This window comes from Parambassis ranga, chromosome 18, assembly GCF_900634625.1.
Source record: "Parambassis ranga chromosome 18, fParRan2.1, whole genome shotgun sequence".
Lineage (NCBI taxonomy): Eukaryota > Metazoa > Chordata > Actinopteri > Ambassidae > Parambassis > Parambassis ranga.
In genome coordinates this window covers 12,976,145-12,988,896 of record NC_041038.1, presented here as the reverse complement: position 1 = coordinate 12,988,896, position 12,752 = coordinate 12,976,145, and the positions used below count along the sequence as shown (strand labels likewise).

Genomic DNA, 12,752 nt, shown 5'->3' with positions numbered 1-12,752 from the left:
CGGACAGGAGAGACAGAGGACTGTAGCCTAGAGCCGGACCGAGAGTTCAGACTGGACGCTGCGCTCTGTGTTTTTATGAAACCCCTCTGTCATGATGTTAGTTAGCTAACCTATTAGCTACAGTCTGCTAACATAAGTCCATCCATCAATGACAGGCTGACTCACATTAAACTAGTTTTATCAGTTCAAATACAGGGACTTCCTGTTTTTCGTTGCCTATTTGTTTCCATTTAGCAGCGTCTCTCTTCACTTGAGGCCCACAGCCTGCCCCATGACACAGACTGGACTAGTTGCTTGTAACTGGTTGAGGATATGCTGAAATTTTAATTGAACTCCACACTGTCGATTCTAACTGCAAGATGTTTTCTTTGATTATTCAGAACCTCAAACGGAGGCATGCAGCCGAGTGGGAGGCACCGCTGAAACACAGCCGACACTGAGAATCATTTCAAAATGTGTAGTTTTTAGTTTTAAGTGGGGAAAAATCGATTAAATCATGAATTAGGTTTCATGTGAAAAAAATCTGGGATTGTATTTTCAGCCCATCACCCAGCCTACTTTTAAGCAGAACTTCAGTCGGCGTTTCATTTCCTCTTTAAGTGTCTGCGAGGTTTCAGTGGAAGTAACTCATTTCCAAAAGCTCAGTGAACCTTTTATTAACCGGCTCTTTGACTTCTCTCTGTTTATCTCTCCATTTCAATCATCCTGTCATTTTCTCTCAGGCTCTGCTTCCCATACCCCTGCTGTTCAGTTTATCTCTTTCCATCCCTCCTTTGCCGAGTCTCTCTCTCTCTCTCTCTGTTCAGCTCCATCTTCCTTCATCTTGCAAACACCGAGTGTTGTTGTCTGCCTCCGGTCTGTTGTCTGCTATCTCTCTCAGTTCCTGCTAACTGATGCTCTTCATTCTTACAGGAGAAACCAGGATGAAGCACTCACAACCTGCCTCAAACCAACACAACGAAAGGCGTGAGTATTTTCGGTTAGAAGTAAAAGCTTTTGTCATTTCTCCCATCAACAGGAATCATATCAATAATCATGCTCCACCACCTTTTACCAACATATCCACATATTCTGATTTCAATATGTCAGATACAAGAACAAACAGCAGGTGTTGAAAGGAAGCAGGTTGTTTCATCCAGCTCTACTCAGAGGCAAACAACAAGCTGCACTCACACATTCTTTCCTGACAGTTTTCTGGTATAAAGTGAGAATTACACAAAAAGGATGGATATGAAAAGCTTGTCGTTTAAAACACACACTTCACACTCACAACATTAATGAATGTGCCAAGCTGGTGCCACCATTTTCAGCTACCACAGTCACAAGTCCCGCCCCTGAAAAGGAGCATGAAATACAGACGATATGATCGCAGGAGGACACAACGCAGGCGTTTCCACATTAGAAACCGTCTTCCTCTGACTCCTCCTGTGCTGGTGGCAGTTTGTATAAGAACTATTTGTTGGTTTAAGTTATACAAACTAAATGCTGATGAGCTGTTTTAGGTAAGAAGACTCTGGAACAGAGGGAGGCAGAGACCGAGCCTCAGATATGAGCAGACAAAGCTCAGCCTTGTGACTGAGGAGGACACAATGGAGCTCTGTGTGTGTCTGTGTGTGTCTGTGTGTGTCTGTGTTGCAGTGATGAAACAAAAAAGGATTAAATGTGTATAAAAGTCTGACTTCCTGTGACTCGTCTCTGCTTGGGCTGGGCCATATTACTTAAAATCAATATCATGATTAATTGAAGCTTTTTCCTCGATTAACGATTAATGAACAATTATTAGGCTTTTTTTTTGGGGGGGGGGGGGGGGTGTAGTGGCTTCGCTTTGAGTGGACGCAGACTACATACTCCACTAGAACAGAGAAATATATTGGTGGTTCTGAGGTGGCAAGAACAAAAACAAAACTTTTCATAATTCACGAGGAACGTGTGCAGAACTCCTCATTCAGTCCTCCCACTGCAGCACACACACAGACGCACACACGGACACACACACAGACACACACACGACGTTGTCGTTACGCTGCTGAACGGCAGAAGCAGCAGTTTAGGAGGAGGATGTTGCTTCTATTTGGGATCCATTTCAAACGTTCACCTAAACTGCTGCTTCTGCCAACTACTACTGTTGGCAGCAAAACATTAAAGGTAACATTAAAAGTAAAAGACGTTTTTATAGTTTGAACAGCAGATGATGTAAACCAACGTGGAGCATCGTGTTTGTTTATCTGATCAGAGGGAGCCGATAAGTTCGACTTTAAAAGAAACAACAACAGAAAACCTAATGTCTGCAGCTACATCACCTCCATTAACGACAACTCACTGGAGAAGAGACCTCTGTGCAACAATACTCCACACACACACACACTCACACACACACACACGTTTATCACTAGCCCAACTGCATATTCCAGCACATCAGAGGACCTTTAATTAAAAAACAGAATCAATGGCTGTTACTCATCTCAGCCTTGTGGAGGCTCATTGTGTCGGTGTTCAGCACTGACCTCCTTCCCACTGATGTCACACACATAGACACAGACAAGTACACACACACACAGGCAAATAGACACACAGATACAAACAGATACACACAGCCCCTTATTTGTGTCTTCTGACAGAAGGAACCGAGGGTTGTGTGTCAACCTGAGGTCAGACTCATCAAACACACACTTACCAATGTATGCACAGACACACACACACACCCGATTGAAAAGAGCCATTCCCAGACGTTTGGTAAATAACAGCCTGAGTGCTTCCCAGCGCTGACACAGCGGCAGGAACAGGTGCAGATTTGATTTTCTTGAACCAGTCTGACGGCCATGAGGCTCACAAACAGAGCTGCTGATTTTCACCTCAGCAAAAGCCAGCAGGGACCACAACAGCTGTTTATTCTACAGTCTACGAAACACCAGGAATCCAGCGCCAGCCTCCAAAGAGAAGCACCAGGGCAGCACGAACACTCAGCATTACTGCTGCTATAACTGTGGCTCATTTTAATCCTCCTCCAAACAGACACTTGCAGCACACATTTGACAGTACACACATTAAATTTGTACATTTACAAGAAAGAAGCTGGATATTTATAGCACAGCCCTGGGGTAATGCTGCATGCCTGCTGTCTCTTCTCTTCCAGCGGTTGCATGTGTAGTTTTACAAAAATAAATCTGCAGTCTGGACATCAGTGACATGGAAGTAGCTCCAAACACTGGATGAAGTTAAATTGTATGAAAGCTGGTGTTGCTCCTTTAATGCAGATGATGAGAGGCGGATCAGAAGGGCTGAATGGTGGAGGAGAGGCGGGAGTGGGCGGCTCTACATGTCTGAGTAAATAAACGAGGATCGTGTAAGATCACGAAAAACCTCAACATCAACACATGGACTTTAAGTCTTGAATCTTATTCTTCTGTATGTGTGTGATGTCGTCCATTTTTAACATCGCCATCTGTTACCTTTAGGGTGTTTTCTATTTTGGAGCATGGATGCCTCACATGTTGATATTCTTGCTTCCAAGCCAAGAATTGTTTCCTCGTTTCCACGGCAACCATGCTCCAGGTGCATCAAGCCACACATATCACCCGCTGTGCGGCGTGTTCCTCCGCCGATTCTCATCCATCACCTCCAGCAAACCGGTTTATTTCATCACAGTCGGCCTCGCTCGGTTTAAATGTTGCGGCTCCTCCGCACACGTTCCTTCTCTTATCTTATTGATTGGTGAAGTCCTGTCAGAGGGCCGAACTGACAGAACTGTTGAGCCTGATATGAGAAACACTGAAGCACTGTTTCATGGTGTAGGAGTAGGACCTGAACAGAGGGTGTTCACACTCAAGACAATATTTTATAAAGACATTTTCAGGGACAGACGGGGTTCAGGTGACAACTTCCAGTGTGTGGAATCTCCTTTAAAACATGCAGTATCTTATTTTAATCACATGAGATACTTCAAACGAACAGCAGGGCCGAGAGACTTTAGACGACGTTCTCCTACACTGACCCAGTTTAGTATTTCAGTTGAGATTTGTGTTTGCACATTAGCTTCACCTCAGCTGGTTTGTGTTGCATTCAAAGTCCTGCAGCTTCTGTAGGAAAGTCTGAGCAGCAGCCTGTGGGACTAGAAACAGAACTACGTGTGTATGAGGAGGATTTTTATACAACTCACTTGTTTTAATGACATAAAGACTGTTGCATAGTTAAGGGGGAGACTGTTTTGAATGATGCAGGGTCAGAGATGCACTCACACTCGTCCATATGTATGATCTATGTTAAAAGAAGAGGATGCTATTTTTACTAAATATTCAATGATTTCTCTCATTTCTAGGATTTGATTTGAAACTTGCAGAGCATCTAATAAAAAGTGACCATCACAGTTTCAGATTCAGAGCATCTGGCCTGTGTCCATTTATTCCAATAGGTCAGAGGTCTATTTCTTCATTAATAAATAAAAACACAGCCCTGCTCTCAGCCCTGCCTCAGAGCCAAAGTATCAGACAGATGCTGGATCGATGGTCTCGGAGCATTGAAGCTGTTCCACTAACAAACACATTCTGTCATTACTGATGTTGTTCTTGCTCTCAAAAGTGTCCCCTTCAGTCTCATCGACAGGGCGGTTTGACCCAGATCCCCTCAGCTGTGCAGCGTCTGGTCCTACATTAGATATGAGGCAGCCGTGCTACTGTTCAACTCGATTATGCAGATGACAGGAGAGTGCAGCCGTCTCTATAAGCCGAGCAGCAGGGCCTCTAGACCCTCCAGACTGCAAACACAGATAACAAACAGAGTGAGGGACTTCTTTAACCCTCACAAGTTCTGAGGGACGCTGACAACAGCCTACCACTAATTTACAGAACCTTCTACTGTAACAGGATAACGATGGAACTCAACTGACTATGAGACGGCTGGAAACTGAGCTGGTTAAACTGGTTAATGTTGTTCTCACTGGACGAAGTGAGACTTAACTAGCTAACCCTAACCCTAACCCTGCGGATAAGGAAAGGCTTCTCCACCACAGATGTTTCATTGACTCCTCTTTTAAACCACCTGTCCTCTGTCTACAATATGTCCGTCAATGTCCTGTAAAACATGGAGACATTTACAGTTATTGTCATGTAATCATGTAAGTTTGATCTGTGAGTCAGATCAGTGCAAAATGTCCTTAAGAAAATCTACAAGTCCAGCTGTCCTGATTTAAACTCCTGAATTTTAAAGTAGTCGAACTAACAGATTTTTTACAGTTAATAATGGTCATTAATAAATGTTGGCAAATGAGAGAAACCCGGAACCAAACGAAAGTGTGTCAAAGTGGACAGTGGACAACACATACGCTGCTCTTCTGGATTCAGCATCTCTTCTCCAAAGATGAATATTTCTCATCTTAATAGTGTATTTGAGTACTTTATGTCACGATTGCTTATATTGTTTGGCTGTGTAACACTCAAATCTGCATAAATTTGAGTCTGAGCCCTCGGTACACTCATCTATGTCTCTGAAGCGGGGTGTCTTCTGGGGGTAAAGGAGGAACCATGGTAAGAGCGCACAACCAACATATAGATTAGACACATAGGTGGATTCTTTTGAGCGTGGCAGACCTGCCATGACAACCACTGCAATATAGCAACCGCAATGGATGTCATGCCAGGTCTGCCGAGCTTTCGAGTGATAGCCGATGTAAGCAACCGTGACAAAAAGTACTGAAATGCCCTCCTAAGATGATAAATGTTCATCTTTGTAATTGGTTATCTAGTCTACTTTCATTCTGTTTCCCAAACGCACATTGACATAAAACGTTTTTTTTGCTGACAATGTTGGTATTATACATGTTTTTGACTCTGATAAGTATTTTTGGTCGGCAGAAATGTTAAATGAGACGTTTTATTCTGGCGACTGAGTAGCAAAGCATCACACAAAGCAGCTTAGTCAACAAAAAGATGACATCTACATGCTCGTCCAGGGTGCAGACATTTCTTCTGCAGTTCTTTAGGAAAGCAAAATGTGATCATGCACAAAAATAAGACCAAACAAAAACCACAAAGAAAAAACACACAAACAGTCTGGGCAGAAATCCCTCTTCACCCCCCGCTGTGTGACAACCCCACAAACGGAGAGTTCTCTTTCACATGCCTGAGCGCAGCATAATACAGAACAAAGATCACTTCAGCACTATTATGTTGTTGCTGTATTGAGGAAACAGCCACTGGTTTGTCTTATAGGGCACACAGAGGGGGCCCGGGCTCAATTTGTCACGCTACGCCCTCATCCTCTGCAGAGAAGAGATGCCCTTCTTGTTGCAGCTGAAGATTTCACAAAGCGCCTCGAGAATCAGGATACAAAACTCAAAGCTGCTGATGTGTGCCAAAACAGAGATGCAGAGCGCCGTGTGATAGAAACTGTGCTGAACAGAGGAGCTCAAAGCGCTTCATGGGCTCCGGTTTTTACATCGCTCCTCTTATAAAACTTCTTCTTCTGCTTTCAGTGCAGAAACACAAACAACAGGAATGTGGTTCCACTGTGACCCACAAAGACACACAAAGCGTCACAACCGAACAAAGTAGAAAAGGAGTTTCTGATCTGACACCACCAACAAGAGACCAACAGAGGTACACACAGACTGATGTGACATGCAGGCTTTACTGGCGTCTATATACTGATAATGAGAGACAAGATTTAAATGTTAACACAACATGGACACAACGAGCTTTTTGTCACCACAGAGACCTTAGCATCTAGTGACATCAATCATCTGCTCCTACTGCTAGTAGAAACTTTTCCATGTTCACCGAGCAGGAAACAACAAGCTGCTGAGGATCTGTCAAAGGCAGCCAGGAGCTGTTGCCATGTCAACCTGAGTTTCATCTTTGATTGAACCAAAGAGTCTTGTTGCACCTCTCCACTGTGAGGTTTTAACCTCCAACCTGCACATTCAGATGGTGCCTCTGTCCTGTTGTTGTTCTCATCTCACCTACATACTAAATAAGAGGTTTCACAAAGGAACACTCCTGTCTTCTCTCAGGCTTCATCCATCTGTCCCCCTGTCTTCCTCAGCTCCTCCTCCTCCTCTCCTCTCGGTTTCCTCTGGAGACTCTAAGTGCATTAGGATAAGAGGCTCTTTGCCTCTCTCTGGCCTTCCTTCAGGCTCGGTAGCTCACTGGTGCAGCTCTCTCGCTAACACACTCAGATGTGTCAGAGGAGAGCGCTTTCAGAGCCTGAGTGGGTTTCTGTGAAGCTTTTGTGCAAGGCGGAATGGTGTCGAGTCTTCACATCCATTAGTGACCACACATGCGGTCAATGCCTTCAAAAGTTGCTTTGTCACGTCAGAGGATACAGGTTTACTCACAACACACAACCAATAAAAAAAGGGCTGTGGTACTTTCACCCCTGCTTTAAAGCTTTTAGCAAAGATTCCTCTGCAGAGAAGCCGCTTGAACAGAAAGAAGGAAGCATCGCACAACAAGCAGCACGTTTTACCAGGAAACATCCAGAAGAGCCTGAGGCTGAAACAGGGGGTTACAAATAACAAACACGTTCTGTTATCATGACCATCTTTAGTAGTAGTTTGGGAATACTGAAGGTCACAAAGTTAGTTTTCTAAAAAATAAAAAAAAGTCCAACACATCTCTCCCCAGGTGCATTCTGGGAAATGTAGTGTTTGCAACAACAAGAAAAGCACAACAAACTGGGTGTCGCACAGTGAACACAGTCAGCCGATATTACTCAACTGTCATAATGGCAGTTACTGTGTGATGAAGTGACAACATGGCCCATTCTGTTACACAACAGTAACACAATGCAGTGTACTGTAACACAGCAGACCTGAAGCTATTAACCATCCCACCGCTGAAGAATGGACGCCTTGTTTGCCTCAGAACAACAGCAAGACTGCCGAATATTCTCCAGGAACGGCCTCTTACATAAGCCGTCCATCTGCAGTGTCCCTGTCTCCCCCTCAGGATCCAGGTCAGTGGTAATTGAAACGCAGACACCTCTTAATTAGGATTTCTGTCTGTTTCCTCCTCCGTCTCTGTTTCATAATGTCTCTCTGTCGTCTGGGCCTCCTGACCATCCCGTCCACCCTGCTCCTCGACCGAGCTGTTTACCGGATGACGTCTGTACATGCAGCTCTGAACAGCCGCTCTCTTCGGGGAGCTCCTCCAGTCACTCTCCTCTGAGACCGAGCTGGCTGCAGATTAATCAGCACCAAGTCCAACTCATGTTCAGCTTCTCAAGCTGTGATCCGCTGTTTATTTATCACACAGACAGTCAGGCAATTTGCTAATTAAAAGAACTTGGGTAGACTCTGTGTCGGTGAGTAAGTGCGAGAGGAAATATGGATGGTTGAGGTGACAGCTCTGTTGCATGTTCAGCTCACCGTCTGTGCTGCTGATTGAGGCTCTCCTGAATTCATTACAGGCTGCAGAGCTTCAGTACAAACCTACAACCAAGATGCGCAGCTTTGTTCATGGGGAACCACAGAAAACGAGTGTGACGCACAACCAAACAATGTCACAAACAAGTTATTAGTACAACATGGAGCGACCAGGATGTGATGACAAATCTTCACCTCACACAGGTGAGCTGACACACAGACTGCAGGTGAATTACACCAGAAGGAGATGCACCGCAACATGGCACATGAAACGGGCTCCAATAAACAGTGACGCTTTATGATTGACAGACCTACAAACAAATCAGCAACACAAAGTCTTTCTAGCTTCAGTGAAAGGTCACACTGAAAACATCCGAGGAAAAGAAACTTAGTATGACTCTGCCTTTGTTTATAAATCATCACATCACACGCTGACCAGAGGTTTGATACCATTCTACCATAATGCACTGCACTGCGTTTCATGAGACAATGAATAGGACATATGACAATGACACATATCTTCACTCAGTGATCCACATAAGACAAACGGGTGTGTTTGCATGCATCCCAAATCAGTGTGTGCACACACATGCACTTTCACCTTAAAAGCTATATGACCAGTTTTATAGATGGTAAAAAACTGTGACTAGTAGCTCACATTTAGAAAAGATAAAATGAACAATATCATAACTGAAAACTGAACTTTTTTAGACAACATTTATTACATATTATCCCTTTAATAACGTGATGAACATAAAAGCAGCAGAAGTGAGGTATCAGTGATCAGGACAAACACACACTGCCTGTCAGTGAGCACAAACTGTCTAATCTGTAGGAAAAGATGGAGCCACAAGCACACGCTGCACAGCCCAGGTGAGGCACACTGAACATTTACATAAAGACATGAAAGATCCGAGATCATTCATCACTTAAAAAACACACTTTCACCTTAAAAGGTTCTTTTGTTTTAATGAAAATGTTTCAGCATGTCGTCTCTGTGCTGTAAATAATCACCCCTTCAGTGGGCTGACTCAGTGACCCTCCCGGGACACACACACGCAGCACATTTGACTGTAGCTCGCTCACATGTAGCTTATACAAAAACAGGCTTGGCTTATTTGTTTGAACATGCAGGGAGTCACAGCAGCAGAAGCAGCACCCGGGGCTGCCGTGCATGTAAGGCAGCGATGCCTATCTGCGTCTTTGATGCTCACACTCGTACGTACGCACAGAGAATCGTCTCCACGATTAGCCACACAATTCCTGCTGCAGGCCCACCACCATCTTTGAACTTCATGATAGCAGCATAAATTAGCATTAATCCCAAAATGAGCATGTGTGACTGTATCCATACTGTGAGTAATTAAAACGCTGTGTGTGAGTGTGTGGTCACGTGTGCTCCTAACAAGCTGCGCCTGCATCCCCTCAGCTCTCCTTATCACAGCGGGCTCTGGTGCATTCCTCGACACTGACAGCAACAACAACAGGCCACAGGCAGTGGACCTTTCTACACGCTCCCACTCCGCTGCTGTTTGTCTGCCCTATAAATAGCCCGTTACTTTGAAATGTAAGCGTGCCTCCTAAAATCTCCACCCCTCACGCTCCCTCAGACATCTGCACCATCAGCCCGCCGACCTGGCAACAACAGGCCGGATTAAACAGAGAGAGGATGGAGGAGGGCAGCGGCGCTGGGCTGTTTGATGTGGTTGGTTGATATGCAGCTGCTGCTGTCTGGTTGAGTGCATCTAATTCACTCAAGTGTTCTGTATGGACTGATAAAGAAGGAGAGGTTCCTTTTGCAACTCTAATATCATTTTAAGACACAGCCCTCATCGAGTACCAGGTACAACTATAACAGCTGAAGTGATCACTACACTTAACAACCAATAAGAGATGAACAATTCTGAAAAGGCTGCCTCCATCCATCAGCACATTTTTTCAGACATATTGTTAACCTGACACCAGCTGACAGCACTACCACCTTGTAAACCTCCTGCCCCATAGGGGGCGCTCTGCAGACAGTCCTTAATGAATAGAGCCTAGAAATGTAAAGTTCATGAAACAAACAATAATTCTGATAATGTTCATCAAGTTATGTAATGTTCAACACACAGTTCCATGTTTAGATTTTTTCAAATCATTAAAAACCCTGTTCTATAACCATCAGTGACGTCACCACGAGCACATTGGACACATCAGCAGCAGCAGCAGAGCCCCTATAGGGATATATATATGTGAGGACTCATGGAGGGAGGACCTCCTGTCCCCATCAGTCCTGATCTGAACTGACCAATCAGCAGCCGTTAGCAGCATGCTAGTGTTTGATGGGCTAACTCAGCTTCAGCTGACAGAAAGACCAGAGGACATCGGTCTGTTTCCATTTCATTCATAGACTGTTAATAAATATGGATGACAGGGCTATGCCCATTGTACAGAAGCTCCTCAGGCTGCTGACCACAACGTCACCTACCCCCTTTTTTATCTGAACAAAGGTCAGTGTAATACTAGCTAACAAGCCGTCAACCATCTCTGAGAAGAAGCTTTTAACGGGATCTGTGCCCCATCCACTAACTCGGAGGAGGTGGGGTTTATGATCTGTACTGCAGCCAGCCACAAGGGGGCTATCCAGTTGTTTTGTAGAGGAGCTTGTGTCAATATTTATGTACAGACCCGGATTTGGGTTCAGTACTGTATCTGAGTAAAGCTGTGAGACACTTTGGACTTCCCACTGTGCAAAATGTGCTACACAACAAACCAACACTGTAACTGCATTCATATAATGTACAGGACATTCAGCAGATGTTTCAACTTCAATCAGACTTCATTAAGGTCTCTCTCTCTCACACACACACACACACACACATCTTGCCACAAATCAGCTGCATTAACAGCTCAAATGTTCACTCACTGAGCACTGCCCCAATCTAATGCAATCAATACAAGACCTCCGCCATAAATCCTAATGTGTGTAAGTGTTACTGCGGGTGTATGTGGTGCCTGACTATACCAAGTGTTTGATATGTTGCCCTCATGTGTGTTAATGCTTTGGATACAATATGTAAATAGTGAGACGGTGCATGCAGCCTAAAGATGGCAGAAACCAATGATACAGAATCAGGACTCATCAATGATTTCTAGAAGCTGCCAGCTCCCAGCTGCTTGAAGCCGACTTCCTTTGTGCTGTTGCAGAGATGAAGGTGTCACCTGTGGCTCTGGATACAGACCAAAAATAACAACAATCACACGGTTAACACAGAAAAGTCTCAAATCGATCGGACACACCTGCTGTGATAAACATAAAGCAGATACACCTTCACACCGAGGGCTCGATGCAGAACAGAAGCAGGACATTTGCATATGTCCCAGTAACACATCACAGGATTACTCTGCCTCGGATTACTTTCAGCTGAGCATTACAGCCCTCCAGTGACAACAAGGGGGGATCAGACCTTCCAATTACTGAGAGGAAGTCTCCTACAAAGACACACACACACACACACACACACACACACACACACACACACACACACACACAGAAGGTGGATGTAGTTGTCCTCTCTCTCCAAACTAGGCTGCTGGTGTAAGGACTGAACATCTGTGAGCCTCGGGCAACAAGGAGCCATATGCCACCCACATTTAGGAGGAGAGGGATGGAGCGGGGATGGGGGGGCAGTGCGTAGTATCTTCTGTCAGGATGTCAGCGTGGGGTCAGATGACTCCAGTGACAGAAATGAGGAAGACTCCTCTGCATAAATAGCAGAGATGTGTCCGCTCTGCAGCCTGCTGTGAGTCCGGAGGAAACTCTGACTGACTGACTGACTGACTGGCTGACTGACTGACTGGCTGACTGGCTGACTGACTGACTGACTGACTGACTGACTGACTGACTGGCTGGCTGACTGGCTGACTGACTGACTGACTGACTGGCTGACTGACTGACTGGCTGACTGGCTGACTGACTGACTAGTTGACTGACTGACTGACTGACTGACTGACTGACTGGCTGACTGACTGACTGGCTGGCTGACTGACTGACTGACTGACTGGCTGACTGGCTGGCTGACTGACTGACTGACTGACTGGCTGACTGACTGGCTGGCTGACTGACTGGCTGACTGACTGGCTGGCTGGCTGACTGGCTGACTGACTGACTGACTGACTGGCTGACTGGCTGGCTGACTGACTGACTGGCTGGCTGACTGACTGGCTGACTGACTGACTGACTGACTGACTGACTGACTGGCTGACTGACTGGCTGGCTGACTGACTGGCTGGCTGGCTGGCTGACTGACTGGCTGGCTGACTGACTGGCTGGCTGACTGGCTGACTGACACGCTCTTTCCAACCACTGAACACACACGGACCATCAGCACAGCCCGTGGTTACACACACGAGG

At 45.4% G+C, this 12,752-nt stretch overlaps 1 protein-coding gene across 2 annotated transcripts in view; it reads right to left on the bottom strand.

The window, feature by feature from the left end:
- Window positions 1–12,752, bottom strand: part of pcbp4 (poly(rC) binding protein 4) — a 73,609-nt gene that overhangs the window by 60,537 nt on the left and 320 nt on the right. The window lies entirely within an intron of this gene.